This window comes from Petaurus breviceps, unplaced genomic scaffold, assembly GCF_028583685.1.
Source record: "Petaurus breviceps papuanus isolate PSGF00001 unplaced genomic scaffold, PetGlider_PUasm1.0 221, whole genome shotgun sequence".
NCBI classification, from domain to species: Eukaryota; Metazoa; Chordata; class Mammalia; order Diprotodontia; family Petauridae; genus Petaurus; species Petaurus breviceps.
The window spans coordinates 5,331,390-5,348,848 of NW_027185877.1; the positions used below are offsets into that span (position 1 = coordinate 5,331,390).

The 17,459-nt window shown below is 36.7% G+C and overlaps 1 pseudogene; it reads right to left on the minus strand.

Annotated features, from left to right (window-relative positions):
- Positions 1–382: 382 nt before the first annotated feature.
- The window catches only part of LOC138166331 (vesicle-associated membrane protein 4-like), a 35,923-nt pseudogene continuing 18,846 nt past the window's right edge, over positions 383–17,459 (minus strand).

Here is a 17,459-nt window from a genome sequence, read left to right on the forward strand (position 1 = left end):
TTTGCTGGAGTAATAGATTCTAGTTATCAAGGAGAAATTGTTGTTACATCCCATAATTTAGGTGAAGGGCCCATACAGATTCATAAAATTGATAGGATATTTCAAGTGATTATCGTTCTTTATAAAACTATACCACTTGTAAAAACTGACCCTCCTTCCAAAATAACTGTCAGAGGAACTGAAAGATTTGGTTCTACTGATAGAATAAAATTGAGAGCTAAAGTATGGGTAAAACAGAAGACAGATGATATTCCAAAGGTTGCAGAGATTATAGCACATGGGAGGGATAACACTGTAACTATTGTTTATTCTGGACAAGATGATTACAAAATTGTACACTTAACTCATATATTCTACTGTGAGTGAGGCTACAATATCCTGGTTATTGTCTCTTTGCTTCTTCTTGGCTTTTTGTCTGTTCACCTTGTTTGCTAGATTTGTTGCTGCAGTCTTGGTACCCTCCACCTGTAGATGCCTGATAGCTTAAGCTAGATGTCACCCGTTGTCTGCAACTGTGATGTGCCACCCCTGGACCTGGCATCAAGCACATTAAGAACCGAACTCTTAAATGGGATGCCATGGGACAGAGACAGCTCTATGTCTGATTTCAGCAGCAAGTAGCCATGAAAGAAGAGACCTTTGCCCCTTATCCCAAGATTTTGCGGCCCCTTTTGTTTGGGGGGGGGAAATGATGAGGAGCTTGTGCTCAAGCTCCACCCTAAAATATTATTTTCTGTGTTTATTGTGTGCTATCCTTGTTATGTTGTTGTAAAATTCTGTTGACACGAGTTATTCCTAATGTAATGCCAAGCAAAGGCAACTTCCCAAGGTTCAAAATAACAGCATAGCTGCTCTCCATTTTATTCAGTGACAAATTAAGAACAGTGAAAATAAAAATACAGCATAATTCAAAATACAGCATTCACCAAGTGTAATTCAACCAAGTACTACTCCACCCCTGGACAATACATTCATTTATTTAGTCAATCACAAATCTCCTCTTCTCAAATGGAGATTAGTTTCCAATCATAAACAAAGTACATTCATTTGGTGAGTCACAGAGCACAAAAAAGTCAAAAGTTCCCCACCCCTGGATCACAACTGAATAGGCCATCTACCCCACAGTTACAACAAGCTTAAGATATTATCACAGCATTTAATGCCCAAAGAGATGTCTTTTCTTCATCTTGACCTGAGGCAAGTTCTCAGCAATCTCTGTTCCTGGGGAGACAAAGCTTAACAAGTCCACAAAATACATTGCCAGTGTCCTCATTAAGTCACTCTCTATCTGCAGATCAGTCCTAGGACCCCTGAAAACATCAGCAAGACTCTCTTCCAGGATTTCTGTAAACATATAAGAAAATCCTTCTTCAAGGCTTCTGAACCAACAGCAAGGTTTCAGGGCCTCTGCAACAACAGCACTGTCCTTTACCAGTAGACACAATTCACTCTCTGTCTGCAGAACAGTCTCAGGAGCTCTAAACCAACAGCAAGGTTCCAGGACCTCTGCAACAACAACACTGTCCTTTAGCAGTGGACGCAATTCACTCTCTGTCTGCAGAACAGTCTCAGGAGCTCTGAACCAAGAGTAAGGTTCTAGAACCTCTGCAACAACAGCACTGTCCTTTAACAATGGACAAATCTGGAAAAACAACATCAAACCAAACAAAGTACCAGCATCACAACTATGTCTCCTCAGTCTTTGGCAGCTCTGGGTGGCAGCTCTCGAAAGTCCTGGACAGCTCAAAGTGGCCCTCAGCAATCCTCTCCATCTCTCTGCCTCCATGATGCTGCTTCCAAAAATCTCTTCTACCTCTCTCTCTCTTCTTGTGACTCTCTAAATCCTTGTCAACAGCTCCTTCCAGTTCAGCCTTCTCTTTTCACATCAACAAGTCCATCCCACAAGTGGGATTCACAAGCTCTGGGTTTTAACACTCAACCAAGCCAATACAGGGGATCTTTAAATCCCATTACTATTACATTGTCACAGAGAGAAGACAAAATTTTAATGGAGGAATTTCCTTCATGTATTCAGGCATCCATTGAAAGTCTCTGTTCAGGATAAGGATTGTACCTGACAATTCTTGACTTTCCAAAGTGACAATAAGACAAGCAAAAATTTGGAATGATTTATTACCCAGAGGGTATATGATAATGTAGAAAAACAGTGCTTACTAGTTGCCATTATGAGTTCACTATGAATAAGTGTAGCAGCAAGCACCCCAGAGTCCCCAGGGTCACTGCCACCACATATTCTTAGATCTGCTTTGTTAAAGGAAAGCAACTCAAAATGGGTTAACAAGCTTACTTTAATCAGTCAAACATATATCGTTTATTTCGTTCAGGGGAAAAAGGTCAGCACCCCGAACTTCAGAGTATACAGACAGAATTATCAAGACAGACAAACAGATCAAGTAGACAGATTTCCAAATTGTCCAACCATTACATTCATACCAAATCAACATCTCGGTTTCAACATCTGGGTTTTTCAAAGCCAAGGGGGGGCTCTCAACAATGGCTTCCCAGAATCCAGATCAAATCACAGAACACTTCTCAAAGTGAGCCCCCAAAACAAAGCTATACAACAGGGCTTATATAGCCTTCTCCTGGCTCAGAGAATGTAACAACCTTATTGACTTACTGGCTAATCAAGAAGTATCTACTGAAAAACAAGCCTCCCATCCCAGGCTCCAGGTGCACTTTAGCCTAGGGGCAGGGAAGATCTTTAAAATTTACATTCCCATTACAATAAGTCATGATAAATTAACCCCATTTCCTTCTTAGACAAGATATTAGACTTATAGATAAGAGGAAACCTATAGACATAATGAATTGTTTCAAAATGAAGAAGCTATTTAATCTTTAGTTTCTTTTAAAGTATAATCAGTTTTTTTTTATAATATAGCCAAATTACTGCACTAACTAGTCAAGCAAAAGAAATTTATTAAGCGCTTGCTCTGTGCCCGATACTTTACTCAGCTCTGGGGTTTTGATGACAAAAGTACAATCTCCGTGCTTCTGAAGATTGCATTCTAATGGGAAAACAACTTGTAAATATGGAAATATACATTATTTATGCAAGATGAGTATGTTGCTTGATGATGGAGTGCACTGGCATATGGGTGGAGGGGTCAGGACCAGGAAATTATATAGAAGGTAGTGATTCTGCTGGATCTTAAAGTAAAACAAAGTTTTATTGGTATAGGGAAGTGCTAGTGTAGAAACTTCCATAACCATTCATATTTTCAACTGTTATATAATTTATAGCTTTGGAGAACATGTAAAACAGCTAGTGCAAAAGCATGGGGATAGAAAATGGAATGCCATTTCTGTAGAACAACAAACAAGCCAGGAAGGCTAGATTGTAAGGTCTAGGAGTGGTACAAGAACAGTGGGAAAAAAAAAAACAAGGGGTCAGGTAGGTAAGAGATTTAGATTTCAATAAAAGCATAATATTTGATCAAAAGGCAATAGAAAGGCACTAGAATTTATAGAGCAAAGGATAATGTGATTAGACCTATAATTTAAGAAAATCATTTTGAAGACAGGCCAAGATGCTACAGTGTGCAGAGGCAAGTCATCCCACCAAATATAAGGGCCATTGCCAGGCCTACCAACTAAGGGCTGGGACAAGATAGAGCAGGGTAAGAATCAAATGCAGGGCCCCTGGCAGGGGTAGCAACTATTCCTGGTACTACCAATCCATATCCCAGAGATTCAAAAAGCCCCTATCTGGACCTCCAGGGACCAGGATGGCAGAGTGAATCCCAGCTTCTCCAATCCCCCTCCCCCCCCCACCCTGAAAACATAGTAATTATTGCCCCAGGGCAAAACCTTAAACAGTAAAGCCTTGGGAACCCTAGAAGAAGGACGTGGCTAGGTGCCTGCCTCAAAATGGGTAGAAAGCAGGCTGCAAAAACAAAGACTCTGGAGTCCTAATATCTTGAGAGGGAGGAAGCAAATTTAAAGGGAGACAGTGTTGACTGCACACCCACAGCTGAAGCCTCAGCAGGGAGCTGGTCTCAAACACAGAAAGCATTCCTAGATGGGCCAAAAGGAATTTTGAAAACCAAATGAGGGAAATTGAAGATAAAATGAATAATTTAAAAAAATCAAAATTGCAATTAGAAAAATGTTACAATGAAAAAAAAAAAAACAGCTCCTAAAAAGGAAAAATGTGTGATATGGAAAATGAGCTCCAAAAACTAACTGAGGAAAATAATTCACTAAAAACTAGAATCAATCAGATAGAAGTGAATAACTTTATGAGGAACCAAGAATTAGTCAAAGAAAATATCAAGAAAGCAAATTAGAAAAAAAGAGGTAAAATATCTCAATGGAAAAATAACTGACCTGAAAAACATATCTAGGAGAGATAATCTGAGAATCATAGGCCTACCAGAATATCATGATGAAAAAATGAGCCTGAACAACGTCCTCCAAGAGCTTGTCAAGGAAAACTGCCCTGAGATACTAGAACCTGATGGTAAAATAGAAATCAAGAAAATCCACCGGATACCTCCTGAAAGAGATCCCAAATTGAAAAGTCCTCTAAATGTTGTGGCCAAACTCCAGAACTACCAGGTAAAGGAGAAAAAACTTCAAGTGGCCACAAAGAAACAATTCAAATATAGAGGAACCACAATGAGGATTGCACAGAGATCTGGCAGACTCTAACCTGAAAGATTGGAGGAAGTGCCATACAATTTTTCACTAGGCAAAAGAGCTCAGGTTACAACAAAGGATCTCCTACCCAGCAAAACTGAACATATTCTTCCAGGCAAGGAGATTGTCATTCAATGATAAAACATGTTTCCAGACCTTTCTGATGAAAAAGCCAGAAGTCAATGGAAAATTCAACCTCCAATTATGAGATTCAATAGAGACATAGAAAGGTAAACAAGGAAAACTCTCTCTCTTTTTCTCTCTCTCTCTCTCTCTCTCTCTCTCTCTCTCTCTCTCTCTCTCTCTCTCTCTCTCTCTCTCTCTCTCTCTTATTTAATAAGAGCAAACTGTTTATAGACAAGTAGAGGATATGAGTATAAATTACAAAATGACCAAAAAAAAGTTTTTAAGGACTACAAAGGGAGTGCAATGGAAAAAGAGGAAAGAATGAAGTGGAAAATGGTAAATTATGCCACACAAAGAGGCATAAAAAACTATATAGCAGAGGGAAAGAAAGGAGGGAGATGAGTATTATATGAGCTTTTCCATCATTGGTTCTGGTGCAAGGAGGAAGGAATAACACAACCAGTTAAGCATAGGTCTCTATCAAGAAGAGACACAAAATGTATCATAATAGAGGGTAAGAGGTGAGGGAGAGGAGGTTTGCATGAGATTTGTTCCTGTCACTCTTGGTGGGAAGAAGAAATATCCTATAGGCAGTAGGAATGGGGAATGGTGAAGAAAGGGGGGAATAAGGGATAAGAGGAGGAAAAAGGACGGGGCTGATAAGAAGGGAATACTGAGGGAGGTGGTGGTCAAAAGTAAAACTCTTAAGGAGGAGAAGGGAGAAGGGGAGAAAAATAGAATCATAAACAAGGGAGGGAATAGGATGGAGGGAAAGAAATAGATAGTAATCATAACTGTGAATGTGAATGGAATGAACTCTCCCATAAAATGGAGGGAGATAGCAGAATGGATTAAAAACCATAATCCTAATATATGCTATTTACAGAAAACATCTGAAACAGAGGGATACACACAGGGTAAAGGTGAAAGGCTGGAGTAAAATATATCATTCCTCAGCTAACGTAAAAAAAATCAGGGGTAAAAATCCTTATTTCAGATAAATCAAAAGCAAAAATAGATCTAATTAAAAGAGATAAGGAAGGAAACTATATCCTGCTAAAAGGCACCATTGAGAATGAAGCAATATCAGTACTTAACATATATGCACCAAGTGGTATATTGTCCAAATTCCTAGAGGAGAAGTTAAGGGAATTAGAGGAAGAAATAGATAGCAAAACTATACTATTGGGGGACCTTAATCTCCCCCTCTCTGAACTTGATAAATCTAACCTCAAAATAAAACAACAAAGAAGTTAAGGAGGTGAATAGAATTTTAGAGAGACTAGATATGCTAGATCTCTGAAAAAAACTGAATGGGGATAAAAAGGAAAATACTTTCTTCTCAGTGGTTCATGGCACATACTCAAAAACTGACCATGTACTAGAGCATAAAAACCTCACAATTCTGTGCAGAAAGGAAGAAATATAAAATTCATCCTTCTCAGATCATGATGCAATAAATATCATGTGCAATAAAGGGCCTCGGAAAGACACACTAAAACCTAATTGGAAACGAAACAAGCTAATCCTAAAGAATGAGTGGGTCAAAAAAGAAATCATAGAAACCATCAGTAACTTCATTCAAGAGAATGACAATGATGAGACAACATACCAAAATTTGTGGGATGCAGCAAAGGCAGTTCTTAGGGGAAGTTTTATATCCTTGAGTGCATACATGAATAAATTAGGGAAAAGGGAGATTAATGAATTGGGCATGCAATTGAAAGAGCTAGAAAAAGAACAAATTGAAAATCTGCAATTAAATACTAAATTAGAAATAATTAAAACCAAAGGAGGAATTAATAAAATTGAAATTAAGTAACTATTGAATTAACAAATAAACTAAGACTTGGTTTTATGAAAAAAAAAACAATAAAATTGATAGACCTTCAGTCAATATGAAAAAAAAAAGAAAACCAAATTATGAGTATCAAAAATGAAAAGGGTGATTCTACCTCCAATGAAGAGGAAATTAAAACAATAATTAGGAATTATTTTGCCCAATTTAATGCACATAAATTTAACAATCTTAGTGAAATGGATGGATATTTAGAAATATATAAGTTACCCAAATTAACTGAAGAGAAAGTAAATTACTTAAATAGTCCCATCTCAGAGAAAAAATGTACAAGCCATCAGTGAATTCCTTAGGAAAAAATCTCCAGGGCCAGATGGATTTACTAGTGAATTCTATCAATCATATGAAGAACAATTGATTCCAATGATCTACAATCTATTTGGAAAAATTAGTGAAGAAGGAGTCCTACCAAATTCTTTTTATGACACAAACATAGTACTGATATCTAAATCAGGAAGAGAGAAAACAGAAAAAGAAAATTATAGACCCATTTCCCTCATGAATATAGATGCAAAAATTTTAAATAAAATATTAGCAAACAAGCTACAGCAACTTATCTTAAGAATGATACACTTTGATCAGGTAGGATTTATTCCAGGAATGCAAGGATGGTTTAATATTAGGAATACCATCAGTATAATTGATCATATCAACAATAAAACTACCAGAAATCACATAGCAGAAATCTCAATAGATGCAGAAAAGGCTTTTGACAAAGTACAACATCCACTCCTATTGAAAACACTAGAAAGTTTAGGAATTAATGGAGTTTTCCTTAAAATAATAAGCAGCATCTATTTAAAGCCTTCAACAAGTATTATATGTAATGGGGATAAGCTAGAAGCATTTCCAATAAGATCAGGTGTGAAACAAGGGTGTACACTATCACCCCTCTTATTCTATGACTATGACACTGACTATGAGCACTTATAGGACAGTGGAGTTCTCGATTTAAGTTCCAGGCCAGAGGGGAGAAGTGAGGGAAGATCTAAGGCCAGACACATTGTCACCCATACCCCAGAACTAGAGAGGTGATTGCAATAATAAGCATCTACAGACCAACAAAATGAGTAGGCAAAGGAGAAAGAACTGAAATATAGAAAATTACTGTGGGAATTGAGAAGACTCTATATTGTAGATTCCTCATAAGAGGAGGATCCTGAAGCAAAAAAAAATATTAAACACCTCTCCTGCCCCAAAGAGTAATGTAAAATCATCACCTGCTCAAAAAGAATTCATAGGAGAACCTAAAAAAGATGACAAGTCAAATGAGATTGAGGGGAAAAAATTAAAAAGAACAATCCAAAGAAAATAAGATTATGAAAGGAAGTCAATAAACTGGAAAAGTACATCAAGAATATTTTTCCTTTCACATAATAGTATTTTTTTCCAATTACATGTAAGGATAGTTTTCAATATTCACTTTTATAAGATTTTGACTTCTGAAATTTTGTCTCTCACCAAGACTACTTGCAATCTGATATAAGCTATGCACATACAATCATATTAAGAGTATTTTCACATCACTTGTGTTGTGAAAGAAGAATAGTAACAAAAGGTAAAGGCTACTAGAAATCAAAAGCCAAAGTTGGGAATAGGTAGAGGGAGAAAGAGAGAGGGAAAAAGTGAGAAAGAAATGCTTTGATCTGCATTCAGACTCAATAATTCTTTTCCTGGATGTGGATAGCATTTTCCATAATGATTCTTGGAATTGTATTGCTGAGAAGAGCCAAGTTTTTCAAAGTTGCTCAGCACACAATATTGTTGTTACTGTGTACATTTTTTAAAATTCTGCTCCCTTCACTCATCCTCAGTTCATGTACGTCTTTTCAGGTTTTTCTGATATCTGCTTGCTCATAATTTCTTATAGTACAATAGTACTCCATTGCATTCATATACCACAACTTAATCAGCCTGGGCGTCCCCGAGATTCCAATTCTTTGCCACCACCAAAAAGGATGCTATGAATATTTTTATACACGTGGGTCATTTTCAATTTCTTATTATCTCTTTGGGATACAGACCTAGTAGTGGGTATTCTTGGTTCAGTGGGTATACACAGTTTTGTAGCCCTTTGGTCATAGTTCCAATTTGCTCTCCAAAATGGTTGGATCAGTTCACAACTCCACCAACAATGCCTTTGTGTTACACTTTTCCCACATCTTCTCCAACATTTATCATTTTACTTTTCTGTCATATTATCCAATTGGAGAGATGTGATGTGATACCTGAGTTTTTTTTAAATTTGCATTTCTCTAATCAATAAGTGGTATAGAGTATTTTTTCATATGCCTACAGATAGCTTTAATTTTTTTATCTGAAAACTGCTTGTTCATATCCTTTGAGTATTTATTTATCAATTGTAGAATGACTTATATTCCTATAAATTTGATTCTGTTCTCTTTATGTTTGAGAAATATGAGGCCTTTATCAGAGACCTTTATCAGAGACACCAGATATAAAAATTGGTTCTCATGGGGTAGCTAGGTAGTGTAGTGAGTAGAGCACCAGCCCTGGAGTCAGGAGGACCTGGGTTCGGATCCGGCCTCAAAGACATCACACACACACACACACACACAAAACCTACCCATGTGACATTGGGCAAGTCACTTGACCCTAATTGCTCTACCCACCCTCCTTCAAAAAGAAAAAAAAGAAAAAAAGAAAAGAAAAAAAATGGTTCTCAGCTTTCTACTTTCCTTCTAATCTTGGCCATTTAAAAAATTGATGCAATTAAAATTATCCATTTTACATTTCATAATATTCTTTCTTTTTTTTTTTTTTGGAGGGCAATTGAGGTTGAGTGAATTGCCTGAAGTCACGCAGCTAGTTTGTGTGTGTGTGTGTGTGTGTGTGTGTGTGTGTTAAGTGTCTGAGGCCAGATTTAAACTCAGTTCCTCCTGACTCCAGGGCCGGTGCTTTATTCACTGCGCCACCTAGCCACCCCTATAATATTCTTTCTCTACTGTCTAGTCATAAATACTTCCCTTCTCTATAAATCTGACAAGTAAACTATTTCTTGCTCTCCTAATATGCTTATGGTAACATGCTTTATGTCTAAGCCATATACCCATTTTGACCTTATCTTAGTATGCAGTATAAAATGTTGGTCTCTGCCTAGTTTATGCCATACTGTTTTCCAGTTTTCCTAGAAGTTTTTTTTGGTCAAATACTGAGTTCTTATCCCAGAAATTGGATTCTTTGGGTTTATCAAATAGTAGGTGATTATAGTCATTGACTACTATGTCTTTTGTAGCTAGCCTGTTCCCCTGCTCTGTCACTGTGTTTCTTAGCCAATAACAAATAGTCTTGGTGATTGTTGCTTTATAATATAATTTTAGAGCTGGTATGGCTAGGCTGCCTTCTTTTGAATTTTTTTCATTAATTCCCTTGATATTATCCCCCCCCCAAACAAAATATTTATTTTTAGTTTTCAATATGAATTTCCACAAGATTTGGAGTTTCAAATTTTCTTCTCATCTCTCCCCTGCCCCCCACCTGAAGATGGCAAACATGCTGATTATCCCATCCCCCAGTCTGTCCTCTTTTATATTTTCCCCTATACCTCCCTTCCCCACTTACCCCTCACTTTCTTGGAGGGCAAGATGGATTTCTATACCCCATTGCCTTTATATCTTATTTCCTGGTTGCATGTAAAAACATTTTTTTTAACATTTGTTTTTTAAAATTTTGAGTTCCAGATTCTCTCCCTTCTTCCCTCCTCACCAACCCCCCCCCGAGAAGACAAGCAATTCAATGTAGGTTATACATGTGTAGTTTCAAAACATTTCTATAGTAGTCATATTGTGAAAGAGTATATTTCCTTCCATTCCATCCCCCCCCCAATTTATTCTATTTCCCCCTTGATATTCTTGACTTTTTGTTCTTCCAGATGAATTTTGTTACTCTTTTCCCTAGCTCTATAAAATATTTTTTGGTAGTTTGATTAGTGTGGCACTGAATATGCAATTTAATTTAAGTAGAAATATCTTTTTATTTTATTGGCTCAGCCTACCCATGAACAATCGATATTTTCCCAATTGTTTTGATCTGACTTTATTTGCACAAAAAGTGTCTTAGATTTGTGTTCATGTAGTTCCTGGGTTTGTCTTGGCAGACACTCTCAAATATTTTATATTGCCTACAGTTATTTTAGATGTAATTTCTTTTTCTATCTCTTGCTGTTGGACTTTGTCAGTAATATATAGGAATGCCAATATTTATGTCGATTTATTTTATATCCTACAACTTTTTCTAAAGTTGTTCATTATTTCAAGAGGTTTTTTAGTTAATTCTTTAGGATTCTCTGAGTATACCATTGTATCATCTGCAAAGAGTGATAGTTTCCCTCCATCATTGCCTATTCTAATTCTTTTAATTTATTTTTCTTCTCTTATTGCTAAAACTAACATTTTTAGTACAATATTGTATAATAGTGGTGATAATGAACATCCTTGTTTCACCCCCAATCTTATTGAAAATGCTTCTAGCTTATCCCTATTACAAATAATGCTTTTAAGGAGATGCTACTTTTCATTTTAAGGAAAACTCCATCTTTTCCTATGCTTTCTAGTGTTTTTAATAGGAATGGGTGTTATGTTTTGTCAAAAGCTTTCTCTGAATCTATTGAGATAATCATATTTTCTGTTGGTTTTTTTTATTGCTATGGCCAGTTACACTGACAGTTTTCCTTATATCAAACCAACCGTACATTCCTGGGATAAATACCACCTGATCATTGTGTATTAGCCTGGTGATAAATTTCTGTGATCTCTTTGTTAATATTTTATTAAAATTTTTTTGTATCAATATTCATTAGGGGAATTGGTTTGCAATTTTTTTTCTCTGTTTGGCTCTTTCTGGTTTAGGCAACATATATCTATCATACAAAGAACTGGGTAGGATTCTGTCATCTGTTTTTCCAAATAGTTTATGTCGTATCAGAATTAATTGTTCTTTAAATGTTTTGTCGAATTCACTTATAAATCCATCTGGACCTGGAGGTTTTTTCCTTAGGGAGTTCATTGATGGTTTGTTCAGTTTCTTTTTCTAAAATGGAGTTGTTTAAATATTTTATTTCATCTTCTGTTAATCTGGGAAATTTATATATTTTTATAAAGTCATACATTTCACTTAGATTTTCATTTATTGGCATACAGTTGGGCAAAATAGCTCTTAACTTTTGCTTTAATTTCCTTTCCATTTTTCATACTGGTAATTTAGTTTTTCTTCTTTCTTTTTAAAAAATCAAATTAACCAAAGGATCACCTATTTTTTAATGTAACCAGCCCTTATTTTTATTTATTGGTTTAATAGTATTTTTATTTGCAGTTTTATTTCTCTCACCTTTCATTTTCGGAATTTCTAATTTGATTGGAGATTTTTAATTTGCTCTTTTTATAGGCTTTCTAGCTGCATGCTGAATTGAATAATCTTCCCTTTATTTTATTCTTATAGGCCCTTAGAGATATAAAATTTCCACTAAGTACTGCTTTGACTGCATCCTATAAATTTTGGTATGTTGTCTCATTATTATCATTTTCTTGGATGAAGTTATTGATAGTTTCTATGATTTGTTGTTTGATCCACTAATTCTTTAGGATTGGATTATTTAGTCTCCAATTATTTTTTTTTCTTTCTTTCCATGGCCCTTTACTACATATAATTTTATTGCATCATGATCTGAAAAGGATGCATTCAATATTTCTGCCTTTTTGCTTTTGATTGTGAGATTATTGTGTCCTAATATATGGTCAATTTTTGTGTAGGTGCCATGTACCACTGAGAAAAAAAGTGTATTCCTTTCTATCCCCATTCAATTTTCTCCAGAAGTCTATCATGTCTAACTTTTCTAAAATTTGATTCACCTCCTTAACTTATTTCTTGTTTGTTTAATGATTATATTGATGTCATTTTGAAAGGGGGAGGTTGAGGTCTCCCACTAGTATAGTTTTGCTATTTCTTCCTGTAACTCACTTAACTTCTCCTCTAAGAATTGGAATGCTATACCACTAGGTTCCTATGTATTTACTATTGATATTACTTCATTTTCTGTGGTATCTTTTAGCACAATGTAGTTTCCTTCCTTTTCTCTCTTAATTTTTATATTGGTTTTTGCTTTTGCTTTGTTTGAGATCAGGATTGCTACCTGCTTTTTTTTCTTCAGCTAAAGCATAATATATTTTGCTCCAGCCTTTATATATTTTTTTCTGTCTGTATCTCTCTGCTTCAAATGTGTTTCTGGTAAAGAGAGTATTATTGAATACTGGTTTTCAATTCACTCTACTATCTGCTTCCATTTTATGAGGAAGTAAGATTACTGTCTTTCTCTCTGTCCTATTTCCCCTGTCTCTCCTTTCTCCCCCCCCCACCAGTGTTTTGATCCTGACCACCATCTCCCTCAATCTGTCCTTCCTTCTATAAGCCCCCTCTTCTTTCATTCCCCTTTCCCCTACTACTTCTTCCCTCCCTTTTCTTCTACCTCTCTGCTTTGCTTTTTAAATCAGTTTTGAGTTCTTCCAAGAATAATTTTTGGGCTTGAAATCAATTCGCCCTTGAGGTTTCAGTTGTGATATTTTTGCCATTGTTGTCCTCTTCTGAGTTTGTGCTTGGATATTCCCTGTTGACATAATAACTTTCTATGATTAGGGCTCTTTTCTGTTTTTTTTTACTCATTTTTAAAAGTTGAACTCTTCTACTGGGTACACAGAGAACATTGTACCAAGCTTCTTTCACTGGAAGCTAGGGGCCTGGTCACTGGCTTCCTCTTCTAGGGCCTGAGGTGCTGGAAGTTTGCCCATTGCACTGGGGTGGCCTGACATAGTAGCATCTGTTATGCCCTGGGGTCTAGCATTGGCAATTTGTCTGCTGAACTGGATCTGGAGGCCTCGTAACTGGCCTGCTATGCCACTGGCCTCCTGAGCCCAAGTTGTGAAACCTCAGTTGATGATCTGTGCTGTAGCTAAGTGCCTCCTGCTTGTTTGTCTGGACATTGCCAGTGATAAGATGTGCTCCCCTTTTACCCAAGTGAGACAGATCTTTCCTGAAGTCCTTCTAAGTTATCTTGACCTAGAAAATTATTTCATTCTTTTTCTGGATTCTGGCACTGCAGAATTCTTTTAGAGGCTTGATTTAACATTGATTCTTAGGGAAACTGGGGAGAACACACCTTCCTGGCTTTTCTCTGCCATGTAATAGGACAAGTTTTGAGGAAAATATAATGAATTCTACTTTGTTCTTATTCTATTTGCAATATCTCCAGGACAAGAAATTGGACATCAACAATTAGTAGCACTGGAATTCAGGAGAGAAACTAGAGTTGAATCTAAGGTCTGTGACTCATCTTTATAGAATTTGTAACTGATGATATTGCTGAGAGAGAGAGAGAGAGAGAAAGAGAGAGAGAGAGAGAGAGAGAGAGAGAGAGAGAGAGAGACAGAGAGAGAGACAGAGAGAGACAGAGAGAGAGACAGAGAGAGAGAGAGACAGAGAGAGACAGAGAGACAGAGAGACAGACAGAGACAGAGACAGAGACAGACAGAGACAGAGAGAGAGAAAAGAGGGCTCAAGACTAAGCTTTGGGTTATACCCACAGTTGGTGGGTATTGCATAATGATGAATCATCAAAGGATAATGAGACAGAAAAGTCAGTCAGGTATGAAGGAGAGAGTATAATGAAAGAACAGAAGAGAGAGAACAATATAATAAAAACCCAGAGAATGGAGAAACACCAGGAGAAGAGTATGGTAGATGGTTTTTTTTCAAGGAGTTTGACTAAGAAAGAGGGGAAAGATATAGAATGATAATTACTAGGTAGATTTACCACATGCCACCCATCAGAAGAATTAAATTGACTAAATTCACTTTCCTCTGCCTCTACTCTGTCTGATCAATAAGTCAACAAATATTTAATAAGCTTCTACTATTATCCAGGCATTTTACTAGGCACTAGAATTACAAAAACAAAAATTAAATAGTCCTTACCCTCTTGAAACTTGCATTCTTTCTGGGAGAGAGGGACAACCTGCATCTATTTAATTATATGCAAAATCAATACAAGGTAAATTGGGGGTAAGTTCACTTGTCCTTGGGTGGTGGGAGAGGTCAGGAAAGGCTCCATGTAGAAGATGATGCTTGAGTTAAGCCTTGAAGAAAATTAAAGCATCATATCTGTATCATTCATGTAAGGTGACTCTCATTCTGTGACACCCCCAATCTCCACGAAAGTTTCCCAGTGCAATAGCACTATGACCTCTGTCTGCCCATTTAGCCTTTAAATGGGAGAGATCTGAACTTTTACCTTATTTCAAGATTTCTGAGTGACAGTCACTGGCAGCACTTACAGTTGAGGTATTAGGATGCACAGTGGAGTCTGACAACCAAGGGAGTTATGTAAATTGCCTCCCTGACAGCCATCCTCAAAAGGGGGCTCTTTAGCGCTAATGTGCTTCACAGTTTATCTGTCATCTTACAAGTAAAGAAACATTTTTTTTTCTCTGTAACTACCCACAGGCACTTATTTAATTTCATTGCTGCTCTCCATGGTGCTGCCAGACAAATATCCTTTGAGCCCATTTTGATTAATAGAATAGTTTGTGCTTCCTATTTGATTTCCTAGTCTGTCACCAAGTTAAGAGTCCTGATATGGACTTCAACATCTTTTCTGAGTAAGCTTAGTTTCCTAGGTGTCTGATATAGGCTTCATAGAATATGTCACTGAAAAAAAAAATCAAGTCAAGGTATTTAAAGGAATCATATTTCCTGTGAATAGTCATGGAACTGGAGCAGAGAATCAGAAAAAAAAGGATTGTCAAGTTCATTGTGGAAAAGTAAAATCTACACAACAAATATAAGCTGAAAAAAATTAATCCCAAGGATATAAAGCATTGGCTTTCTGTCTAAGATGTTACTCCCTATTTAAAAGACTTCTGGAATTCAAGTGAAGAGCTATCTATTTGTCTTTTATTTCAATTCACTTCAATTTGACAAGTATTTCTCAAGTATCTATTATGTAAGATACAGCCCAGTGTAGTGAGTAGACAGCCGACCTTGAAAAGAGAAAAACCTGGTTTTAAATCCTGTCTCTGATTCCTACTAGCTATCTCACTCTGGGCATCTAGGTCACTTAAACTATCAGTGCTCTAAGCAACTCCCTAGGTAGTACCTTGTAGAAAAGGTACTGAGTTTCATGGATAGAGCTAATTTTTTCCCTTCTCAATTAGGTTTAGTATATACCATTGAAATCAAAGCCCCAGTCACTCTCTTATTTGTAAAAAACAAACATAAAATAACAGTTTCAGATAGTTGATATATGACTGGCCTCATGAAGACAAGAGTTAATATCCTAGCTATAATGTTTACCAGCTATTTAATATTGGTCAAGTTACTTCATGTCTTAGCACCCCAAGGGAACTCTTAAAAATAAAAAAAAATTGAAGTTGCCAATTTGCCTAGATAGACAGCATTTCCACACCAAAAGTCCCCCATGCATTTTTTTGTTGTTCTCATAGGTATAAACCCAAAGCAAAATAAAATTACAGCAATAAAAATAAAACATCTCATAGAAACCATAGATATAAAGGGGGGAAAAAGAAAGGAAAAAGAAACACCTCCTTGCCCTCAAAGCAATCATGCTTTACTCTGTAACCTCATACATAAAATGAAGAAATTGAACTGGAGTCTAGGGAATTTTTTGGTTCTAAGTGACCTTTGCTTCTAAGTACCACAGTAGGGTCTCTTGTTAGATAAAAAATAGGCAGCTAAAGTTTAGACTCCAGAGCATAGCAATTTTCACACTGGCAGTGAGCAACCAGTGGTTAGCCATAATCCTAAACCAGATAAGGAAAGAGCATCTATGCCTAAATCCTCAGAGTGCACACACATGCTGCCTGAGGATGAGTATTTCAATTGGGTATCTGCCATCAGTAGCCAGAGATGTACTCAAAGGATCATAGATTTAGAGTTATAAGTGATTCCAGAAGTTAATGAATCAGATTCCCTCCTTGTATAGATGAGAAGACATACTGAGAGGCTCAGTGACTGCCTAGGATCACAAAGCTTGTGTCAGAGACAAGATTTGGACTCAAATTTTCAGAACTTCAAGTCAGGGTTCTATCCTCTCTACCACATGACTGCCCTTGTCTTGCCACATATGGGAAGAGTCAGGTTACCATTTCTAGGAAAGCCAGAAAGAAAATCAAATGGATAGTACCAGCACTACTTCAATAAGATGGGTGATAGGTCATATAGCATTTTTACTGGTCACCTTGTGGTGGACTAGTAGGATCCAAATAGTGTGCACACACGTGGATGGCTTGTCATCTACAATGCTGGAGAGAGTACTCAAATTGACAAGATCACAAATCCATTGTGATGCTTGTATGAAAAGCTCAAAGGCCTTATTGGGTCTTTAAAAAAAATTGGCACCAGGAACCTGATTTGTTCAAATACTTCTGGTAAGTTTCTCAAAGGATAACTTTGGCTCAGATGCTGAGATTGAGTTAACATTATAGCAGCAGTTCCTCATAGTTATTGCCCTGCTTCAGTGAAATAACTGAGCTTTCCTTCTATATTGTGTGTGTGTGTGTACATGCTCAGTATCCTCTGTGTTTTCTATATACCCAGAAATACGGACATCTTTTGAATGAAACTATGGGTCTGTATTTCCATATTCAGGATTTAAGAGAACCTGTCAAGGTTTAGATGAATTATTGTAGTTCAGTAGTTTCAGTCATGTCCAACTCTGTGACTCCATGGAGAGTTTTCTTGACAAAGATAATAGAATGGTTTACCATTTCCTTCTCCAGCTCAT